This window comes from Talpa occidentalis, unplaced genomic scaffold (assembly GCF_014898055.3).
Source record: "Talpa occidentalis isolate TD23 unplaced genomic scaffold, MPIMG_talOcc4v2.1 talOcc4.2, whole genome shotgun sequence".
Taxonomy (NCBI): domain Eukaryota; kingdom Metazoa; phylum Chordata; class Mammalia; order Eulipotyphla; family Talpidae; genus Talpa; species Talpa occidentalis.
The window spans coordinates 10929265-10952047 of record NW_023602073.1 but is presented as its reverse complement, the minus strand read 5'-3'; the positions used below and the strand labels follow the sequence as shown (position 1 = coordinate 10952047).

General features: G+C 41.3%; 1 long non-coding RNA gene across 2 annotated transcripts in view; it reads left to right on the top strand.

The window, feature by feature from the left end:
- Window positions 1–20134, top strand: part of LOC119251683 (uncharacterized) — a 110484-nt gene extending 90350 nt beyond the window's left edge. For both annotated transcript variants that reach the window (XR_008553000.1, XR_008553002.1), the window contains one exon: window positions 19015–20134. This is a non-coding gene — a long non-coding RNA (uncharacterized LOC119251683). The remainder of the gene's footprint in view (window positions 1–19014) is intronic.
- Window positions 20135–22783: the final 2649 nt, after the last annotated feature.

Below are 22783 nucleotides of genomic sequence, written 5' to 3'. Positions count from 1 at the left end.
TGTTATGTGAAATAATAACCTTTCCTATATCATCCCAACATATTCTCATAACATTTAACATAGAAGTATGAGGCAATCGCTAATTGGCTTTAAGGCTAATTTACTTTATTTTTATTTTATTTTATATAGATTTTTAAATCATTTTTCATTTTTGCACAATGTATGCATTTTCATCTTGGTTATAGTCCCCATACAATTACCACCTCCCTTGTTTTGATCCTACTCCCTTCTCTACCCACCCCCCGTAGCATGTCTTTGGTTTATAGTTGCTAGTTGATTTTGATTTTTACTTTATTATTATTAGTCTTTTTCCTCTTCCCTTATTTAGGTCTTCTAAATTCTTGCTGAGTGAGACCACCCGGTATTACTCAGCTATCAAAAAAGATAAACTCATGGAATTTGTAGCAACATGGATGGAGCTGGAAGGGATCATGCTCAGTGAAATAAGCCAGAAAGAAAAAGGCTAATTTACTTTAAATCCTTCATGAATGCTACTTTTCAAAGCATTGTATCAGATCTGTTCTTTTCCTTTTTCCTTCCCAAGAGTGCACCTGAACACAGGTATACTGCTGTCACAGTACAGACTCCCCCACATACCTGCCATACTTAAACAGAGATTTTATGTATACCTTTTGTATTATCATGCCTAAGACTTTGCAAAGCCCTGTTACCATCATACGTTGAACCACGGTGCATCTCACTAACATTGCTGTGAAATGTGTTTCCCTAGCCCAGTACTTTTCTCTGGGATTCCTGCCAGCTGGTTTAGTGGTTGCTCTCAGTCGCTGTGTATGGCTAGCAATAACCATTGCAATACTTCTTTCCTATGACTTGCTTCTAAACTGTCAGACTTTTTCCTTGTAATTCCTCTTCTGGGACTCTTAAAGAAATAATCCCAAGACAATCAATCAAGCAAACAAAAGATATGTTCAGGAAGATGGTCATTGAGGGTTATTCTAAAGTAAAAATTTGAAATTAATCTAAGCTCTCTAGGGTAGTGGAAACCATCTAAGCTAATTTCAGAAGGGGTGCATTAGTCCCCATAAAATAATATATGACTATCTCAAGGAAAGAATTGGGGATGTTTTTATGGAATTATCTAATTATGAATTCTATATAAATAATAAAGAACTAGGTAAGTATTATGTAACTACACAGAGTATTCTGTAGTCACAAAGATAGAAAGCAACATGGAAAATAGTTAATGATCCAGTACTATATAAATAGGCTGTGACTTATGTAGAAGATAGAAGTATAACCGTGGGTAAAAGCATTATAGGAAAAATATACCTAAGTGCAAAGGATGGCAGGTGTTGGGTAACAGGACCACAGACTTATTTCATTGTATCTTTTCACTGTAGAACAAATTCTCTATAATAGAATTGGGTTTAACCTATCAGCACCAGACTTACAAATTCTGTTAATTAAGTATACATATGATTTTAACATATTGTATCATCCTGAAAATATAAAATTAAAATCTAGAGTACTGAAATAAAGCTAGGCATTGTCTCAGTATCTCATCTAAATATGAGGGCCTCATATTTAGAGGTGGTTGAGCACAGTGCTGTGAAGCTGTCCGCAGCCTCTGCAGCGCCAGTTTCATCCCAACCGGCTGGCAAGGGTCCCACATGGCACAGCAGACCTCTCCTGTCTCGCCCACTGCTCCCCTCAGCAGTGTATTTCGTCAGTCTGCTTGTTCTGTTCCCTGCTCTGTCTCTGGTGAATCCTCTCACCCTCCCGCGCATCTTGCCTGTACCTCAGTTCTTGGATAAATAAATAAATCTTAAAAATAAATAAATAAATATGAGATGCCTAAATTCTGTGCTAAAAACTGCCCTTTTGTTAATTTCATAAATGCTTTCTTACAGTCAACTTCTTTATGTGGTCAGTTATGGAAGGTGGTCAAAAAACAGGTAAAAAATAAAGAGTAAAGGGATTCCCACAGCAAAATGAATGTCCTTGGCCACACCCTTTACTCACAGGCTTTTAGTAAGAGCCTGTTAGGCTCAACTAGTTAGAATTTATGGTCACAGCACGTGAGAAGAAGGAAATTGGAAAGTGGCTGGGTTGCAAAAAGTGACATCTGCCAGCCTGACAGTAAAGTCCAGAGGTGGAGAAAACGATTTAATATTGGGTGCCAAGCATAACTACATTTCAGCGTTTTCTATGGCAGTTGGCTCTGATAATGACATTGGAGCTCTCAATAAGCAACATGCTTATTCTGCATGGGATGCTGTCTGGTCAGAGAAGCATGGAGAATATACTAGAAAGATTTCCACTTAATATGCTTTCTTTTTAAAATATATTTTTGGTGCTTGTTTTGCGTGCGCGTGCACACACACACACACACACACACACACACACACTTTCAAGGAACTGCTCACTCTTCCATCATAGGCAGTAAGTGGCTAGTTATTCTTGAAAGTTCCTGAAAAAAATGTGGCAATTTGTTGAAGCCATTCTCTCCTCAAATTTCCCTCATTTTGCTCTGTTACTGATAAAGCACTAAGAACATTTTTTCCCCCAATCTCAAGGCTTGCAATACTTTTTGGTCTCCTTTTCCATGCCCTCCCCCTCCCAGGCATTTTTCTATCTACCCTTCATCCCCCAACTTGCTTATCACAGACTTGAGCTGCACCAGTCTCTGGAGAGTTAAAATTGGGATATGCAAATGTCAGTTTCTAGTATAGCAACAAGAAACTCTTCAGCCAGGATCTCCAAAACAAGAAACTTCAGCCAGGATCTCCAAAACTCGGTGAGCCCCGGGAGATGCCTTCCACAGTATCTGGGCTGCCTGCAGATCGCAACAGTCGGGGCTGTTTGGAAAGTTTTAAGGTTGTTTGCGTTAGTGGATTTGTTCCAAGGGAGGCTCATGTTTTTTCAAAAACGAATGCCAAAGATAACAAAAAATGCAAAGGAGAGGAATAAGGGAGACTTAACCCAGAATATATGAGTGAACCAGGATAAGACGTACTCAACAGCAGAGTGTTCAAGGACACTTGGCTCTCCACCACGTTTAGAATGACCCAGAAAGACTGAGGTTAAAAACAATGCACATAAACCCCGGAAGACAGTGATTTGGGCCCCTGCAAGTGTTTTACATTTTCTTCATGCCACTTGGGGCATCGGTCACTGCATTATTCTGTGATTTAAGCTGTTTACAGCTCCATTTGAGTGGTCTTTGTTGACAATTTTGTTTCTAAGTCATTTTCTAAAAACATTCTAATTACTGTTCCCTGTCATTAGCTACTGTAATTTGTTTTCAGGGCTGATGGTCAGCGCTATAATTGCATTTAGAACTCGGCATGGGTTTGCACGATCATTTGGTGCACCTCCCCGTAAACTTACTGCTGTTTCTTGAACCCACTTTAGATTAAAGAGTATGCCATTTACATGTTTAAAGAAGATAATGGGACATGATTATTTTTTGTATTATTATAATCTAGCACTTACATGGCATTTCCATTTCCAAAGGCATTATAATCATTTATTAATTACCCAGCCCTTTACCCTTGAGCACTAAGCCATTTGGAGTCTCTCTGATTTCCAGATAAGCCACTGAGGCTGGGGAAGGGTAGTTGGCTGGTGAGAGGTTCCTCCCTTCCTGTTAGGATTCCCACCTTTTTCCCAGGCCACCCCACCCAACAGGGATCTGCACAGGCTGGCTTCGTTGCTGTGTTTGAAGTTTTGTGTTTGAAGTTCTCTGAATGTGTGTATAAAATACATTCCTAACTCACATATAGATTATTTTTGGATTATTTGATGTTTTGGATTTTCCCTATTACTATTTACTTTCATTTATTCACTTACCCCTTCATTAAAGCCTGTGTTGAGCTGTTCCTGTATGTCAGGCAGTGAGCAAGGCTCTGGGGAGGGGATAGCTGTAGACTTACCATGCAGAGAGTTAGGGGCACAACTGAAAATATTGTCAATGAGGTGTATGATGGCATTCGAAGAAAATGTCAACGGGAAACAAGTGGCATGAAGAAAATATAAAAGACATCCAAGGTCCCTAAATCACCGTCTTCATGGTTCATGTGCATCTTGGGAGGGCAGAGATGGTGATTTATGAGTGGGATTTGGAAACACCAATTTTGTGTTTTTGTTTTTTTTTTAAATATGTATTTTATTTATACAAGAACTGGGGTACAGGCCAGATGTGCGGGGGGTGAGAGGACTTACCAGATACAGAGTGGGGAACAGAACAGGCAGACTGACGAAATTCACCGCTGAGGGGAGCAGCGGGCAAGACAGGAGAGGTCTGCCGCGCCATGTGGGCTGCCATGAGGCAGGCAGGGAACAAACCTGTACTGCAGAGGATGCGGACAGCTTCACAGCACTGCGCTCAAGGGAGACCCCCAGCTTTGTGTGTTTGAACTGGGTAGGAAGTGAGAGGAGAGGTGGAGACAGGGATACGTAGCATTACCCCAGGAAGATGAAACAGGAAATGTGGGAACTCAAGGGGACAGCATATTTCTTATGGGCCTTGATTTGAGGCAAATTGTTGGAAGGAACGATGGTACATGATTCTGGGAAAAAAATGGCTGAGAGGAAGACTCTGAATGGTCTTGAAGTGTCTGCTGGTGAGGGTGAACTTCTCCATTAAGCAATCTCTTCCCAGTTGGCTTACACATGATTGGAAGGAGTCAGAAATATAAAGGAAGCAATAGGTGAAGTTACGCACACTGTATGGAAGAAAGTTTCACAAAGATAAATTATATGGATGAAAAACTACTTACCAAAACAAGACCAAGGGAATATTTGATAGGAAGGAAAATTGGCCACTGAGCAACAATGAATTGAGAAACATTGAAAGCAATGACACTGGCTGAGGAGGGTGTTATCATTTTATATCAGTAGACAAATCATATCTTAAAACAACACGGGCTTATTCATTCATTCACTTGTAGGTGATTAAAGGATTTAATACTCTGTGACTTTCAGATCTTAGATTTACTCATAGATTTCTCTGTCTCTGCTTCCTTCTGACTTTTTGTCTCCACCCTGTGCTCCAGACCAGATTTCTGCCAATCTTCCTTGCATGCCAGCTTCCACAGGAAATCTAATCCTATCAATGGTACTGTGATTTTGCACTTTACAGAAACGTGTGGGGCAGTCAGTGTTTGGGTCACAGCACAACCTTTTATCATTTCCCTCTCCTCAGCATCATCCTGAATATAAACCCTCCCTCTGAGGCATCAAATCCCACTTCATGACAAATGACCCTTCTCATTCGATTTCAGTCCATGGACATTGCAGTCCTGCCTCCTGATCTGTGATCTCGGTAAATAATGAGATAAAATAGAATATTAAAGTAGGAACCACTATCATTTGTTGAGCACCTACTATGTACCATTTCCCAGATTAAGAGCTTAGCTACCCTTTCTCGCCTGACTCTCCAGCTCTCTGAGGGAGGTGTTGTTAAGCTGTGGTACAGAGGACAAAAGAGAAGCACCGAGAGGTTAAGTGATTTGCTTGGTGATCCAGATTCGGAGACCCAGATCTATCACTTGTCAAAGTGTCATACTAAAATTATCTTTGTTTACTCAATACTGAAGACATGTTGTTGGAAGCATCCTCTGGATAGGAATGAAATAGGTCGTCACACAATTTTAAATACAGGAACCTCCATTATCCATGTGATAGATAATTGAATGTCTCCAATCACTAAAATTATGGTCCTTTCAATACCAAACCTTTAAAAAAAAAGATTTATTTATGCATATAAGAACTGGGGTGTAGGCCAGAGGTGTGGGGAGTGAGAGGATTCACCAGCGACAGAGTGGGGAGCAGAACAGGTGGATCTACTGAAATACACTGCTGAGGGGAGCAGCGGGCGAGTCAGGAGAGGCCTGCTGTGCCCTGTGGGTATCTCCCTGGCCAGGGATCAAACTCTAGCCATAGGGGTGACAGCACTTAACCCCTGTGCCACCAGGGAGTCCCCCTGAGCTGCCACGTTTTGAATAAGGTACTAGATACTAAGCTTCTCCTAAGAGCTTCCTTGTCATTGACCCCCTCAAATAACTAAGTAAACAGCAGCATTTGAACATTACTCTTCCTGAATTAAAAATAAGTGAGTTACTTTAGGGTCTGTAACAGCTTTTGAGCCTGACATGCACACACCATAGCAGGAGCTGAGATGGTCTCTGTCAGATGGCTGGGGAGTGCCAGTGGATCTTAAAACAAGTATATGCAGCTTTTTGTTTAAGATGTGTAAATAAACTGGCAGCTAAGTCAGCAGCCTCTTGTCTATGCCTTTTTTAAAGTAATTTTCAAGACATGCTCAAACATAACTCTCACAGTTGGTTACCAGAGGAGTTAATGGCTCCAAGCTCCGAAGGAATGACTTTTTGGAATTATCCATTTGACAAAAGTCTCCCTTAGGCGACACTTCTTACCCCCAGCCTGCTCCCCTAGCTAAGTTATCGACCGTGTATTAATGAGTTGAAGCCGAATCTCAGGAAGCACTAACCCTGGTCTTTCTTTTTAAGAATACCAAGTTCACATTAAAAGGCAAGTAATTCTAAATTACCTGGGAGTTTCTTGTTATGGGAACTGAAAGTTTCCTGGTAAATATTTCCTACAAACTGCCCAAATTAAGGACCTTTCATCTCAGTAGGACTGACGCGCGCTGAAGGCAAGTTAGCTGCCAACATGGAATAATTAGAGCTAAGAGAAACGTGTCCCTCTCCAAAGCATTTCCTTCACTGACTCACTGCAAATGTCTGATGTTCACAATAAATGCATCAGGTTTGGAATGAGTTGTTGCCCTCACTTCTACGCCCTTCGAAGAAGTAACCGGTTCCTCCTGGAAGTAACCGGTTCCTACCCATGTCCACGGCCCCCCCCTCTGGACAGGTCACAGGTCACATCAGGCTGGGGAACATGAGGCTTCATTCTGCAGGGAGCTACTGGCAGCAGAGTAACATTTTCTTGGCAGGGAGATGGAAGTGAAATCAAGAACTGCCTTCTTTTGAATGAACAGGGTTGAGCTGCAGAGCTTCCTTCTATTAGAAGTCAAATACACAGAGCTCATAGTTCAGTGGAGCTACCTGGGTAAGAAGTCCATGACTGGATGGACACGTAATATTTTAATATATTATTATTAAAATATTAATATATTTATATTAATAAGTCCTATTCTTATATTATTAGGAATAGGACTTTTTTTTAAAGATTTATTTATACAAGAACTGGGGTATAGGCCAGATGTGCAGGAGGGTGAGAGGATTTACCAGAGACAGAGCGGGGAACAGAACAGTCAAACAGACCAAGACACTGCTTAAGGGAGCAGCGGGTGAGGCAGGAGAGTTCTGCCAAGCCATGTGGAACCCTCGTTGGCTGGCAGGGATCGAACCTGCACTGCAGAGGCTGTGGACAGCTTCATAGCACTGCGCTCAACTGCCTGCGCCACCAGGGGAGGCCTAGAATAGGAATTTTGTGTGTAATCTTCTAAGACATCAAATCATGCTGGTCCCCAGTGGGGTCGGGAGGGTAGGTAGCAGGATCATCAAAAAACACACAAGAGGATATTTTAAGACAAGTTTCAAGGCTCCACAACTATGAAAAAAGATTTTGTTGTTGGGCCTCCCTGGTGGCACAGGGTTAAAGTCTCAGTGCTATTAACCCATCATCAGCCATTGCGGCATGAGTTCGATCCCTGGACAGGTTGCTATGACTCATGACGCAGCAAACCTCTCCTGTCTTGCCCACTGCTCCCCTCAGCAGTGTATTTCAGTCAGTCCTCCTGTTCTGCTCCCCACTCTGTCTCTGGTGAACCCTCTCACCCCAGCACCTCTGGCCTATACCCCAGTTCTTGATTGCATAAACAAATAAAAATAAATTAAAAAAAAAAACTTGTTGTTGAAAACCTCCAGTTTATGGTACTTTGATGCAATAGCACTAGCGAATGAATGTATGTGTCTTGCTTTAGTCTTATTATTTGAGTGATGTTCTAGAAAATATTTGAAATGCCTTTTCCCCGAGTACTTTGCTTCTTTACATGGTTAGCTATGACAGTAAACTCAGCCCACACCCAACTCTCCTGGAACATTCAAGAGATACTAACATCTGTTAAATCTTGTTCTTGCTAAGACACTGGGGCAGGTAAGCCAACCTACCAATGGAAACATACATCTAGGGGAAATGATGAAATGGTTCCCAAAGTAAGGAACATTCTTTGGAGCCAGAAATGATAATAACCAATAATCAGTGTGTGCTATGTGTCAGCACTTCAAATACACAGACTCAAAGTCTTGTGATTGTTCTATGATTTGAATTTTCATGCACATTAATGTGGTAGCTCCTACTCTAACCCCATTTACATATGAAAAAGGTGAGGCATAGAGAAGTTAGGTAATTTAAGATCATACAACTAGTAACTGAAGAAAAGGGATTTTAGACTCCAGCAGTTAGACCCAGAGGCTGAATTTTTAATCCCTCTGTTATTCTGCCACAACATTGAATTTTAGTAATAAAAACCAAAATGAGTTAGAACCTGACCTCACACCATAGACAATAGTGGATTAAATACCTAAATATAAGAGCAAACGATAAAATTCAAAACATATAGATTTTTTTTGAGCAGAGATTAGGTAGTGGTTTCTTACGCATGACAGAAAAGGCACAAATACAAAAGAAAAAGTAAGTACATTGGATTTTATCAAAAGTTAAAATCTTTTATGCTTCAATGGACAAGAAAAAAAAGTGAATAAATAATCCACAGAATAGGAGAACTTATTTGCAAATCATATAGCTGGTAAGGGTCTACTATCCAGAACATATAAAGAACTCTTAAAATTCAGCAATTAAAAGAAAAAACAAGCTAATTTACATGAGATACCATCTTACACCAGTGAGAATGGCACATATTAAAAAAACTAGCAACAGCAAATGTTGGCGAGGTTATGGAGAAAAAGGAACTCTTCTACACTGTTGGTGGGAGTGCAAACTGGTCCAACCACTATGGAGAGCTGTGTGGAGATTTCTGGACCTACTAAACATAGAGCTTCCATAGGATCCAGCAATTCCACTCCTAGGTATTTACCCAAAGGACACAGAAACATCAATTCCAAAGAGCACCTGCACCCCTATGTTTATAGCAGCACTGTTTACAATAGCTAAGCTTTGGAAACAGCCCAAATGCCCAAAAATAGATGACTGGATCAAGAAGATGTGGTACATATATACCATGGAATATTACTCTGCATTCAAAAAAGATAAACACATGCAATTTGCAGCAACATGGATGGCACTGGAAGGGATCATGCTCAGCGATATAAGCCAGAAAGAAAAAGAAAAATACCGGATGGTCTCACTCATAGCAGGAATCTAGAAAACTTAAATAAGGGACCAGGAAAATGAATAACTATAAGAAAGTGAAAATCAAAATCAACAAAAAACTATGAACCAGAGACACTTTTTGGGGGGTGGGGACTGGGAGGGGAGGGATTGGGGTCAGAATGGGGGGTTTGCAATTGTATGGGGGAATATAAAAATAAAATTTATTATTTAAAATAAATAAATAAATAAATAAAAAGATCTGAATAGATATTTCTCCAAAGAAGATATACAATGGCCAATTAGCACATGTAAAGATACTCAATATCAGTTATTAGTTATTAAGGATTTGCAAATCAAAATCAGCATTTGGCACTACCTTATCCAGTAGGATGCCTATGTATTTTGAAAAAGACAACACGATTAGGGAGGATGTGGGGAAATTAGAAACTTACACCTTACTGGTGGAAATATAAAAAATAGTTTCAGTTGCTGAAGGAACCAGCTTGGCAATTCTTCAAAAGTTAAACCAAGTTACTGTATCACCCAATGAATTCATTCCTAGGTATATACCCAAGATAAATGAAAGCATTATGCACAAAACCTTTTAAGAGTGCTCAGTGAAATATTACTCATAAGAATGAGAAAGTTAAAACAAAATACAACTAATGAATATACAAAAAGTTAGAAATCCACACCATGGAATATTATACAGCTGTAAAAAGGAATTCACTACTGATACATGAGTGAAACTTAAAAAAAATATGTGAAAAGGTCAAATATTATATAATTCATTTCATTGAAATGTCTGGAATAGACAGACTATAGATTAGTGGTTCCAAAGGTTGAGGGGAGGTGTTAGGGGGAGTGACTTTTAACAACAGCTTAAAGTTTCTTTTGGGGATAGTGAAAATGTTATGGCTACACAACTTTGTCAATATAATAAAAACCACTAACTTACACACTTTTAAAGGGTGAATTTAATAGTATGTGAATTATATCTCTCAAAAAATTTAGATCTCCCAAATACTAGTCAAGATAAAAACAAAATAATTTTAGCTGTACTTTGTTTGCGAGGATATACCTTTGGATGAACCAAAATCTTACCATAGTCATGTATATATGTGAACATTTAAAATAACTTCAAAGCTCCAAAGGTGATTTTCCAAATGACTTAATATAGCTGTCACACACGCAGATAATATATAAGGAAATAGTTGCAGAAAGCATCTAAGTTGTTTTGGAAAAAGACAATTTCAGCTTTGCTTTGAACTAATACTTCCTCAAAATAATTGAGAACTAAAAGCAACAAGGTTTAATATAGTTTTTTTTTAACTCAGAATATTTTAATAAGATTTACAGATATCGAAAATGTAGATGTTTTCAATAACAAACCCTATAAATCTGACTGTGTAATTGTGGCTACTGTGGATGGGGGAAGGCAGTGGGAAGAGGGCCCAATGGGCTAGCGTGGTGGACTATGGGTGTTTTGCTGTGGGTGTGGTGTGGTGACATGATGAGGAGGTGTGATCCTGTGCCTCTGAATCACATACAGTATTGTAAGCCAATTTTATCTCAACAACAACCAAAAACCTAAAAGAAAGCAAATGTAGAAGCCTTGGTTTTAATTTTAAAGAAGTGGTCATGCTGACTGTTTGGGCTGTGACACTTATCTGCGACTCTAACCATCTGATTTGAATTGCTGTTAACTAAACAATTTTGATGTACAGGGCACATGTTGAAGATCTGTCTTGGTCTTCAATTATGGAATCGCCCAGAAATCCCTAGAACTTCCCAGAGCATAATAGTCTGTGTATCACACAAACACTGTGTATACACTTATGTACATAGACTCAAGTGTGATAGTAATAAAGGTATGTTGTCATACCTGAGTTTTCCTCTTGGCTCTGCCACTGAGACAAGACTTTGGGCAAGATTCTTAATCTCCTCGAATGTGAGTTTTCCCACTTGTAAAATGGGCAAAATAGTATCTCCTGGGCCTCCCTGCTGATGCAGAGGTTAAAGTCTCAGTGCTATCAAGCCATCGCCAGCCATTGCTGCACAAGTTCGATCCCCTGCCAGGGAGATGACCCACAGGGAGCACAGCAGACCTCTCCTGTCTCACCTGCTGCTCCCCTCAGCAGTGTATTTTAGTCAGTCTGCCTGTTCTGTTCCCCACTCTGTCTCTGGTGAATCCTCTCATCCCATCCCCCCACACCTCTGGCCTGCACACCAGCTCTTATATGCATAAATAAATAAAATAAACCTGTAAATAAAATAATCTTTAAAAAATAGTATCTCCTTTGCAGGGGAGGTGCAATTTAACAAAATAACAAATTCAAAGTGTCTGAGCTAGACTTCAATTTCTTGGGGCTTGTGTTGATGATGATGGTGGTGGCGATGATGACAGTGAGGGATGCGCATAACGTAAATTCCTGCAGACCTAAGAATAGGGAGCACATAGAGAGGCCTGAAGTACATCCTAAATAAATACAAGTCAGTTGATTAGTTACTTCCTTCTGGAAAGCACACAAATCAAAACCACTTGTGTTCAGATCTGTTGTCTCTCCTCAAATGATGTCCTACCCCAGACTCAACATGTCTTCCTTAAATAGATACGCCTTCCTCACCATTGAAACTGGTTAAGGGAAGGTTACACTATGTAACATTACTTTCTTTTTATTCTATTTTCCTCTAAGAAAATGAAACTCATTCTGTATGCCAAACCGTGTCGTTTAGAAGAACGAACTACAATGCTGTTGGAAAGAGCTGACTGGGTTTCAGCCATTCTCGGAAAGATATAGACCTTGTTTAAAATTATTAACTGGCTGAATGTCCTTTTTTTTTTTTAAAAAAAAATTATTTATTTATTTATACAAGCACTGGATACAGTCAGAAGCGCGGGAGGTGAGAGAATTCACCAGAGCCAGAGCGGGGAGCAGAACAGGCAGAACGATGAAATACACCACTGAGGGGAGCAGCGGGTGCAGCAGGAGAGGTCTGTCGCGCCATGTGGGACCCTCGCCCGGCGGCTGGGGATCGAACTGGCGCTGCAAAGGCTGTGGGCAGCTTCACAGCCCAGCGCTCAAACTCTGTGCCACCGGGGGAGGCCCCCTGAATGCCTTTGGTTCCCAAATCAATAATCTCTGTATTGCGCCTGAACCCTTAATGCTATTTTCACTTTTACTCTAGATTTCACTGAATTAAAAAAAGAGAAGCACACCCTCAATTTCAGAAGTCAAAACTCATCTGAGTTTTTCTTAGTGTCCATTTCAGAGGTCGATAGCTTTTGCAGAAAATATCTCCATGACATTGGCTGTTGTTTTCTTTGGCCCATCCATCTAGCCAGCTAGATGGAAACACTACTGGTTATTTGGTTCTTGCTCATTTATTTGTTTTAGAGAAACTTTGCTATGCCGTGGACAGTGAGTAATGCAAAATCTTGGGACCCAGTCAGTTTCAGAGTTGCGTGGGGATGTTACAGTACATTGTCTTATGTCTGTTAGACTCAAGCTCATATTGCTCTCTCCCACAAATTATAAACTACCACCAAATTCAAAAGCAAAAAAATGAGCTAAAGTCAAGGCCTAAAATGGAAGTATCATTTCTGCAAATATAATCAAATATAAAGTTTTGAACCAAATCAGCTAATTCTCAGATGTTCCCTGGTAATTGGGTAGACTATTGAAAAGCTAGAGTAATCCCCAAACTTTACTTTTGCCTCCTCCAAGATAAAATTAGAATCCACTGTTGATAACAGGGGAAATCATGTATTGATTTCCATGTCTTTCTTTCCCTTAGTTACACTTTAACCCCCAAGTTCTGAAGTAGCCAAAAGTCAGGAATATTTTAATGCCTAACCCAAGGGCAAGTTCACTCACAGTTTATAAAAGTAGCCTCTGGAAATCTGAAACTGACTGCCATTTTGGAAAGATTTCAGAGGAAGAGACAGCCTAGCAGATCAATTGAGGGTTCAGTTAACATGTCACCATGGGCCCGCTTGGGCCAGTCCCCCCATGCCCGCCCCAATGAGGGGGCATTTGTGTGTGAGAGAATAGTAATCCGCCTCAGATGTTAACTCCTCTGCCCAGCTTCCTCTCAACAGCCTGCTATTGATTTATTGTCTGTACGCTTGTCTAAACCCTAAAGCTATTTATATTTTCACCAGGGTAACAAGTTCTGTGTGTATCCAATCTACTACATAAAATAGGCTTCTTTATTTTTCCCTTAAACTACCTCTTTTAAGCTTCAAAAAGATTCTGAGATTGGGGGAACAAGTTCTTACACAGATTCTCCTTATCTTTCATGATTTTATGGACTTCATTAGTCCCCCTCAGCTTTTGTCTTTTATCACCAAAACTTTCATCCCAGCCAGCATCAAGAAGGGTTGGGAGGGCCTCCCTGGTGGTGCAAGGGGTTAAGACGCAACCTATGAAGCTTCCGTAGCCTCTGCAGCACCGAGTTCAATCTCCGGCCTGGGAGCTACCCACATGGCACAGTAGACCTCTCCTGACTCGCCTACTGCTCCCCTCAGCAGTGTATTTCGTCAGTCTGCCTGTTCTGTTCCCCACTCTGTCTCTGGTGAATCCTCTCACCCTCCTGCACATCTGGCCTGTACCCCAGTTCTTATATGCATAAATCTTTAAAAAAAAGGGGGGGAGGGAGAGGAGATGGTAAAGTGTGAGGGCGGCAAGAAAGCCAGTTGAGGGGAGACTTGATGGCTTGAAGCACTGGCCACTGTGCAAGAAAGGTCTTCTGGGGAAACGCTAGTGACAACCTGGAAAAAGTTCTTCATAATTCATATCATTGGCCTTTTCATATCATTGGCGGTGTTTGCTTGCAAGGAATAAGAAAAAAGATAAAGGATAAATAAAGGATAAATCTCTGATAAAGGATAAAGGATAAATCTCACACGCTGGAAGGACTGGAAAAAGTCTTCCTATAATAAAGACATTCTAAGTCTTTTTTCTTTTTTTTAGAATTATTTATTTATACAAGCACTGGGTACAGTAAGAAGCGCAGAAGGGTAAGAGAATTCACCAGAGCCAGAGTGGGGAACAGAACAGGCAGACTGATGAAGTACACTGCTGAGGGGAGCAGCGGGCAGCAGGAGAGGTCTGCACGCCATGTGGAACCCTCGCCCGGTGGCTGGGGATCGAACTGGTGCTGCAGAGGCTACGGGCAGCTTAGCAACCCAGCGCTCAACCACTGTGCCACCAGGGAGGCCTGACATTCTAAGTCATTGACACAGAAAATGGTCTCATACTATATGATTTTTTGGGTAAGCTTAAAATGGTTACTTCTACTTTATGGATTTTAACTTACTATAATCCTGTTGTGTGTGTGTTTGGGGGAGTAGTCAATTTAACAAATATTTGAGGGTGAAAAATGTGCTGACCCCTTTGTAACCACTGAGACTTCATCAACAAAAATGATAAACTTACTCTAGCTCTTTATGGAGTTTTTTAAAATCACCCATGAATGTAATGTGAGGACACACATAAAGCTGAGGGAGAGACATTTAACCCAGATGTAGAGAATCATGGACAGTTTCCTACAAATATAACTTAGCATAAGCCCTTCTAGTTCCATCTACATTGCCACAAATGGCATGAGTTTATCTTTTTTGATTTCTGAGTATTCCATGGTGTATATAGACTACATCATCCTGATCCACTTCCTAATGGATCCACTTCTATGCCTATGTTTCTGGGCACTTAGATAGTGTCCATAATTTGGCTATTGTAAACAGTGCTACAGTAAACAAGGGAGTGCAAGAGTCCCTTTGAATTAGTGTACTTGTTTTTTTTTTTTAAAGATTTATTTATTAATGCATACACGATCTGGGGTGTAGGCCAGAGGTGCGGGGGTAAGAGGATTCACCAGAGACAGAGTGGGGAGCAGAACAGGCAGACTGACTGAAATACACTGCTAAGGGGAGCAGTGGGTGAGACAGGAGAGGTCTGCTGTGCCATGGGGGTAGCTCCCTGGCCAGGCATGGAAATCATGCTACAGAGGCTGTGGATAGCTTCACAGTTTTTTGCTTAACAGACAGTCCTCAGTCTTAGGTTAAGCAGATCATTTGATCCATTCTGTGGGGAGGGAGGCAGTCATTACAGAGCTTGGAAACTCTGCATTTCTCTGCCAAATTCAGATTTCACCAGACATCTCAAAATGGTTCAGGAGAGAGAGTCGACGCATATGTACAGACAGGAAAGATGGTGTGTCTCCAAAGATAGACAGGAGCGGGTTTACAATGGAGAGGCCTGACAGTCATCCATCCAGATCACTCATTACACTGCCTCCTCTATTCCCCAGATTTCAGGGAAATTGGGACCTTAACAAGAACTGTATCCCAGTTTAAGAAAACCAGGGGCATGGAATGAACAGCCTACACATTTATCTCATCTTGCTTCATTATATTATTCTGAAGAAACACTTGTATTTCTAGTATTTCAAGGAATCTTTTCAGAATATACAGTATGAGCTCTTTTAACCAACACAATCATCTCTTGTTCACTCTTGCAGCCTGCAGGTTGAAAGACTAACTTTTGCTATTGGAGGCACTGCTTTTTAAATAGGAATTGGACTTCAGAGAGACCTAGTTCTCCATGGTCCTAAATAAGCATCCCCTCCTCCAACGGGTCAGGGGTCTTTGGGCAGTGTCCCCTCTAACATACCTAAGGGTCAAACGTTCAGCTGGTAACACTATCCCAGTGAAGACAGAATTGTTACTGCTTATTCTTGTGAAGCTCTCAAGTGGCACGGTCTTTATGATTACTCTACAGGTTGTTGTTGGTTGGTTGGTTTTACTAATTTGTCTTTGGCTCGTGTTCACCCAAATTCCCTGTTATTGACCCAAAACTCCCACATTTACTGGTAACCTTATTACAGTGAGACTGCATTTCATAATCCATGATGGTAACACTTTGTTCAATTTGCTGACACACTTAACCTGACCAAAATTACTTGGGCAAAGAGCTTTGTAAGAACCACTGATTGCGTTTATTCCTTTCCTGGGGCAAAATGTTTCCATTCCCTTTAAGACAAGATCTTCTCTTGAGAATCAGATCTGTTTCCCAGCAAAGCTACCCCAAACTCTGACTATTAGTGCCAGTTGTTAATGGATACTAATAACATGATCTGCGCTGACAGAGCCAAGCATACAAATACAGGGATTTGGTGGCCTCTGCCTGGTATGATTTAAGGGCTGTGGAGACTATGCAGAAGTCTCTCCCAAACCACCTGAGCTCCACTGCCTAACTGCTCCACCAGTGAATCATTTCTTTACACCACCTTCTGAAAAAACATTCTTCAAAGAGGAGTCATATTTAAGTCAGCTGGTGGTCAAGAGGTCTCGAAGGGGGCACTAAAAACAAAAAAAGAGGAAAAGAAGAAGAAATAGAAGCAATAATGTAATACTTTGTGTGCTGAGACTGCATTGCAACACTGGTGCAAACAGTAGGTGACAATTATGAGAGAATGATTTGGTGTGGCTCAAACCCAAAAGCACATGCCTAATACATTCTTATTATTGATTTACAGGGAAGTTTGAAAAGACAGGGCAGATTCAACCTGATTTGTAATTGGTCTGCTACTTCAATACAAAGTATAAGTTTCTTTAGGACAATGATGTTCAACTATGGACAATTTTGCTCATACTCTTCAGGGTGGGAGGATATTATTGGCACTATCTGCAGACATTCTGGGTTGTCATAACTGAGGAGAAGGGGTTGCTAACTGACAATGTGTGGGTACAGGCTAGAGATGCTACTTAATAGCCTACGATGCACAGGAAAGCTTCCCCCCCAAAAAACAATTATCCAGCCCAAATCAAGTATGCGGAAGTTGAGAAACCTACTTTAAGGTCATAGGCAAGTTATAGAAATAAATATATATACAGATATAACTATAGCCAGTTATAGAACTGACAGAACTATAATACAGTAATTTCTAGTTATGCCTTGGACAGGAACAAGAATACATGGAGGGCCTCCCTGGTGGCGCAAGGGATTAAGCACTGCACTATGAAGCTAGCCGCAGCTTCTGCAGCACAAGTTCTATCCCCGGCCAGCCAGGGAGCAACCCACATGGCACAGACCTCTCCTGTCTCGCCCGCTGCTCCCCTCAGCAGTGTACTTCGTCAGTCTGCCTGTTCTGCTCCCCGCTTTGTCTCTGGTGAATCCTCTCACCCCCCCCCCACATCTCTGGCCTATACGCAGCTCTCATATGCATGAATGAATAAATCTTAAAAAAATAAAAAAAGAATACATGAATCCAAACGTAAATGCAAAAAGTGACTCCTGAGTGGTCATTGTCAGAAATTCAATTTTTTGTCACATTATTTGATGGGTCTACTATTTGGAAGGTCATTTTTCCATCCCTATATTTAATCCATTTACCACCAGCTCAGTAACCAGAAGGAGAAGGGTAGGAATCTTAGCCAATTCATCTTCAGAGAGACTCTGGATTGCTGTTACAGTGATAGCTCTAATCAGTAAGTTCTCTGGGAGAACATTTCCTATAACTAAATCACTCAATTGATGTTATCTTGTTGAGTGGCAAAAAAATGCCTTTGTTCCCAGCTCCTAATTGAACCGGTCAAACTGATGGCTGACAGGAAGGCCAGCTTCTCTCAGGGTATGTTCTATATTTCTTACCCTTCTCTTGACAGTAGTGCCCCCTCCCTCGCCTCAGGCACAGCACGCACACCTCAGGCACACCATGCACGCCTTAGGCCTCATCTACCCACCTTCTTCTCCATTCCTCTTCCTCCTCTCAGAGCAAGGGCAGATGACGAAGAGCAGGCAGAGGGGGCATCTTGCCACCACTCACTTCCCTTTAATTTTTTTTTAATTGAGGTGATATTGTTTTATAACACTGTATGTGAGTCAGAGGTACAGGCTCATACCCCCTCAGATGTCTGTCACCACACCATACACACCACGAGGACACCCACTGCCTTCCGCCCCAGCCACTGGGCCCCTTCACACATTGCTCCCCCCTCAGATTTACCCATTGGTTTCTACGATTTGTTATTGCTTTGGTTTTGATCCACACAAAAAGATGAACTCTTGCCGTTTGTGACAACATGGATGAAAAAGGAGGGGCTTGTGCTAAGCAACATTAGTGAGGAGAAAGACTAGTACCACACGGCTTCATTTCCGTTTCTTGATGATGTACTTTAGTGGCATCTACAGGAAACAATTACTTGCTAGTTTATTTGGGGAATATGAGGATTTCTTCATTCCACCCTCCGCTGTGGCAAAGTTACTTCAGACTTTCAGCGCAGCAGAGAGACCATGGGTGAGGGCAGACCCAGCCTGGAGATGTCACCAAGGCTACTGCTTTTTTCTGAAACTAATTTGATATAGTCTTGAAAATTCATTTGGGAAAGTGGGTGTGTGTGTGTGGTGGGGACTGTTGTAGTAGATCATGCTTTCGAGGGACCCAGGGTGATGATCCATTACCTGATACCCTCCAATTTGGCCAACCTGGGTGTGGAAGGAACTGCAGTGAGTCCTCCCTGAAATGAAATCCACCATCACCTTAAAAAATATCATCTCTGTGGGCATTTGCTCCCTGCAGGCTTTCCAGTAATTTTTGATTACCGGTCAATCCATCCATCATTCTTTTCCCTGTGCACCAAGGCTTCTAGACAGACATTTTATATCTTCTTGCACACAGCTACTGGAACCTACAGCAATAATGGAAAATTCTTTTCCTTCTCAGGACCAGAAGTGCCCCGACAGAGCGCCACCCCGGAGCCCTCCTCTATTCTGACTTGTACTGTGAAGTTTCCAATACTGTGTGCCCCTGGAATGCACCCTCTCAGCTAATGAAGCCCCAGAGTCCTGCAGTCACGATCCCTGCGCAGGAGACTCTGGTTTTAACTCGATTGGAACCTGACTGGTATCTGCAGGATAAAAGAGAAATGTTGCTGAGTAGTGAAGAGAATATGTCCAGACCTCCGGCCAGAGGGAAAAGACGTAGGCGGGCAGGAGGGAACTGAACTAATCTTCATTCTTCCAGCAGAGATACGGAGGCTGGGAAACATCTCATCCATAACAACCCAATCATGGCTCCCTCCATTTTATGCTCCTTCCCATAAAGCACTTAGAGAAGAAAAGAAAAATTAAGTCTCTCTCCCTCCCTAGCCTTTATTCTTTTAGCCAAGTTGTGACAAGCCACTGATTTCGACCCCATAAATTATTTAACGTTCCTCCTTCACGTTGGGATTGGAAAATCAATCTCCCTGATTAAAAAGTGACCAGCTTCACGTCTCCAAATGTCTCTTTAATCTTTTAATTATGTCTGCTTACAGTCAGCATGTGTCTCCAAGAAGCAGAGGGCTGGAGTCTTGCTAACTTGGTTCAGCCAATCTATAAGTCTATCGTTTTGTTTTTTTTTTTTTAGTGAACCATCTGCTATGGTTACTGTCAGGTAGGCCTGCTTTGAGAAATACCACTAGAAGGTGAGATTCTTAATAAACTTCTATTTCAATGCCACATGTAAAGTTCTGTTGTTTCTCTATTCTCTCACTAAATTAAATATTATAGGATCTAAGGGGAGGCTTAGCGGATATAAACACCAGTTTAATAAAAAGCACCGAGGCATGTGAATGTTTGTGTATAGACCTGAGAAGTCAAGCAAAACCCACCGTCATAAATAGAGCAAGCCAGAGTAACGCAGCCAAAAGTATACATTTGTAAATTGACTCCCAGGCCAAGATTTTCGGAAGAAGAATTACCATCACTTCAGCAACCCAATTCTTCATGAAAAACTGTTCTACTCTAATGAGCCAGATGAGAAACAGTCTCCAGAAGGCTTGTAAATGTAAGCAACAGATTACTGAGCGCAAAACAAGGCGAGCATGATCCAGGTAAGCCTTACAGTGATTCATGGAGAAGTCATTTATTATAGGGGCGTTGTTTGAAAATGCAGTGAAGCCTGTGATAATGTGGCCCGGAAACTCGAATGTTTCAAAACTCAAAACACAGACACGCAACCCGCTTTATCTAATTCTGTATCCCAAGGACCATGAGCAGAAATTCCTGCCGACTAGTAGGCTTGCTTCAAAATTGTAAGCTACTGTTTGAAAATATTCACAGTGTGAATGGCACTGTCAATTTCACACCCTCTTTCCAAATGTTGAGTGGAGAAAAAGCACCACATTGAGTGGTTTTAAGATCTGTTCTAAATAGAGGTCAGATTGGAGGCTTCAGGGAGACCCCTCAGAGTTGGGATATTTGGGCTATAAAACACTACTGCTGTCCCTCTCTGATGGCACAAAGGGTTAAGATGCAGCACTGTGAAGCTATCCACAGCCACTGCAGCCTGAGTTTGATCCCCGGCCAGGGAGCTACCCACATGGCACAGGGGACTTCTGTCTCGCCCACTGCTCCCCTCAGGAGTGTATTTCAGTCGATCTGCCTGTTCTGTTCCCCACTCTGTCTCTGGTGAATCCTCTCATCACCCCCCTATCCCACATCTCTGGCCTGCACCCCAGATCTTGTATGCATAAATAAATAAATCTTTAAAAAAAAAACACTTTTGCTTCATAGTAAATGATTATAGGCAAGAGATTCACTAGAAGTTTCTGTGGAAGTGAAAGAGCTTAGCAGCCAACCTTGCCTTTGACCTGGTAACACATTCCTCTGTCTCATGGAGGTGGGGCTTGACAGCACCCAGTGACGCATCCCATGGCTTTGCCATGGTGGACTGATGATAATGTGAACCTGGACAACCTCATTATCTAGCCTGTGTTTCAAAAAACAAGTCTGAAATTTCTTAGAAATGAGGAGTTTATATAAGACTGTCTGAAGAAGATGATTTAACTTCTGTTCTAGGCCTATAAGCCTGCACAGGGTTTTTTTGTTTTGTTTTGTTTTGTTTTTAATAATCTTAGCACCAAATGCCTCAAAAACCCAACTGTGAGCTAATTTAGATGCTCTGGTTGAGCTGATTATAATGCAATGGCCTGATGATTTCCCTCATAAAAATCCACTTTAAAATGTTGTGTATTTGTATCCTAATATTTTATTTTAAATGTATTTTGTCTGAAAACCTGTGATATCTGCATAACACGCTGAATCTCTTCCTTCCTATGGATTGGCATGATCTTCATATCAAAGCTCTGTGCTTCTGACCTGACTTTATTTAATGCAAAGCCCAGATAGGGAATCAAGGTAAATCATCAAACATTCACTAGGCATCTATGTATGTCAAGGGATGGGGGTACACGGATAAATATAAGATATTGATGAAGATATTTAGATTGATCAGACAAAGAGAGAGAGTTTAAAGTCAAGGGAATTATACTGCGGTAAGTAAATAAATACCAGGCAGCCTCAAATCAGTTCCAGAAGAGTAGAAAGCTGATGTGTGCCATAAAGACATACTGATGAATTTCCTACGAAGGGGAAACATATGTGCATTAGCCTAGAAGTCACAATTAGGTCCCTGGTGGTGGATGAGATGCCTCTTGGGGTGAAGGGAACACATGACCAGCAGGAATACTAGAGAATTAAAAAAATGTAAACTTAGAGAGGTCTTCCTAGGGGAGTTTGATTTACAAAGGTGTTTCAGTGGAGGACAGAAACACTAAGAGACAAAGGCATTTGGCCAGTAGGTCCCCTCAGGGCAAGGCGTGTGCTAGACATGGTGTGTGGGGTGGGGTTGGGGGAGTGGGTTAGTGTTGGTCTTAGCACACAAAGGACTTCCACCATAACTGGACAAAATCATAACTGCATAAAAATTTGCTAAGGTGTGTGAAGCTGATTATAGCAGCTAGGGTGTTTTGAAAGGATATAAAGGGGACTTAGGCCCCATAGTCACCACCCAAATTGCTACAATAAGGAACACATAGGCACTGAGACTTGGAATGTTCTGTTATACTGCCATTGTTTTTACAAAAAGTCCTGATCGAATGTAATTGTCCAAGCTAGAAAATGATGAGGGATGGTCTAGCCAGACGATGCTCCACCTTCTCAAATGGAATCATAAATGGAAGATACAACTGGAAAAAGTTTCAGCCCAGCTCTGTGGGTGGAAGAAAAAACAGAGGACCCCTCCTCTAGACTTTGACTGTCCTGAAGACCCTCAAGGCCAAATACACTCTTATCTGTGGGATTGCCAAAGGAAATGATTGCCAAAATGGTCTTTTAAACTAAACTCTGCAGCTTCAGACACCTTTTTTTTTTTTATTTCAGGTGTTCTTTGTATTCTGTGCCACAAGGTAAAAAAGCAGGGTGGGTTGGAAGGGTTATTTGGGTGTTTAAATATAATGTTAGTGTTCCTTAGCTCTATTTACAGCACCACAGAACAAGTAATCCAGGAGCTCAGAAAAGAATGGTGGTTTATTAGTGTCAGCAAACAGTAAAGGAAGTAGTAGTCTAAAGGAAGAAAGTGGTAAATAATGATTCATGTAGTAAGAAAATACCTCAACTCAAGGAATCCAAACATTCTTTTATTTATTCAATCTTTCAGCCACCAACTTTCA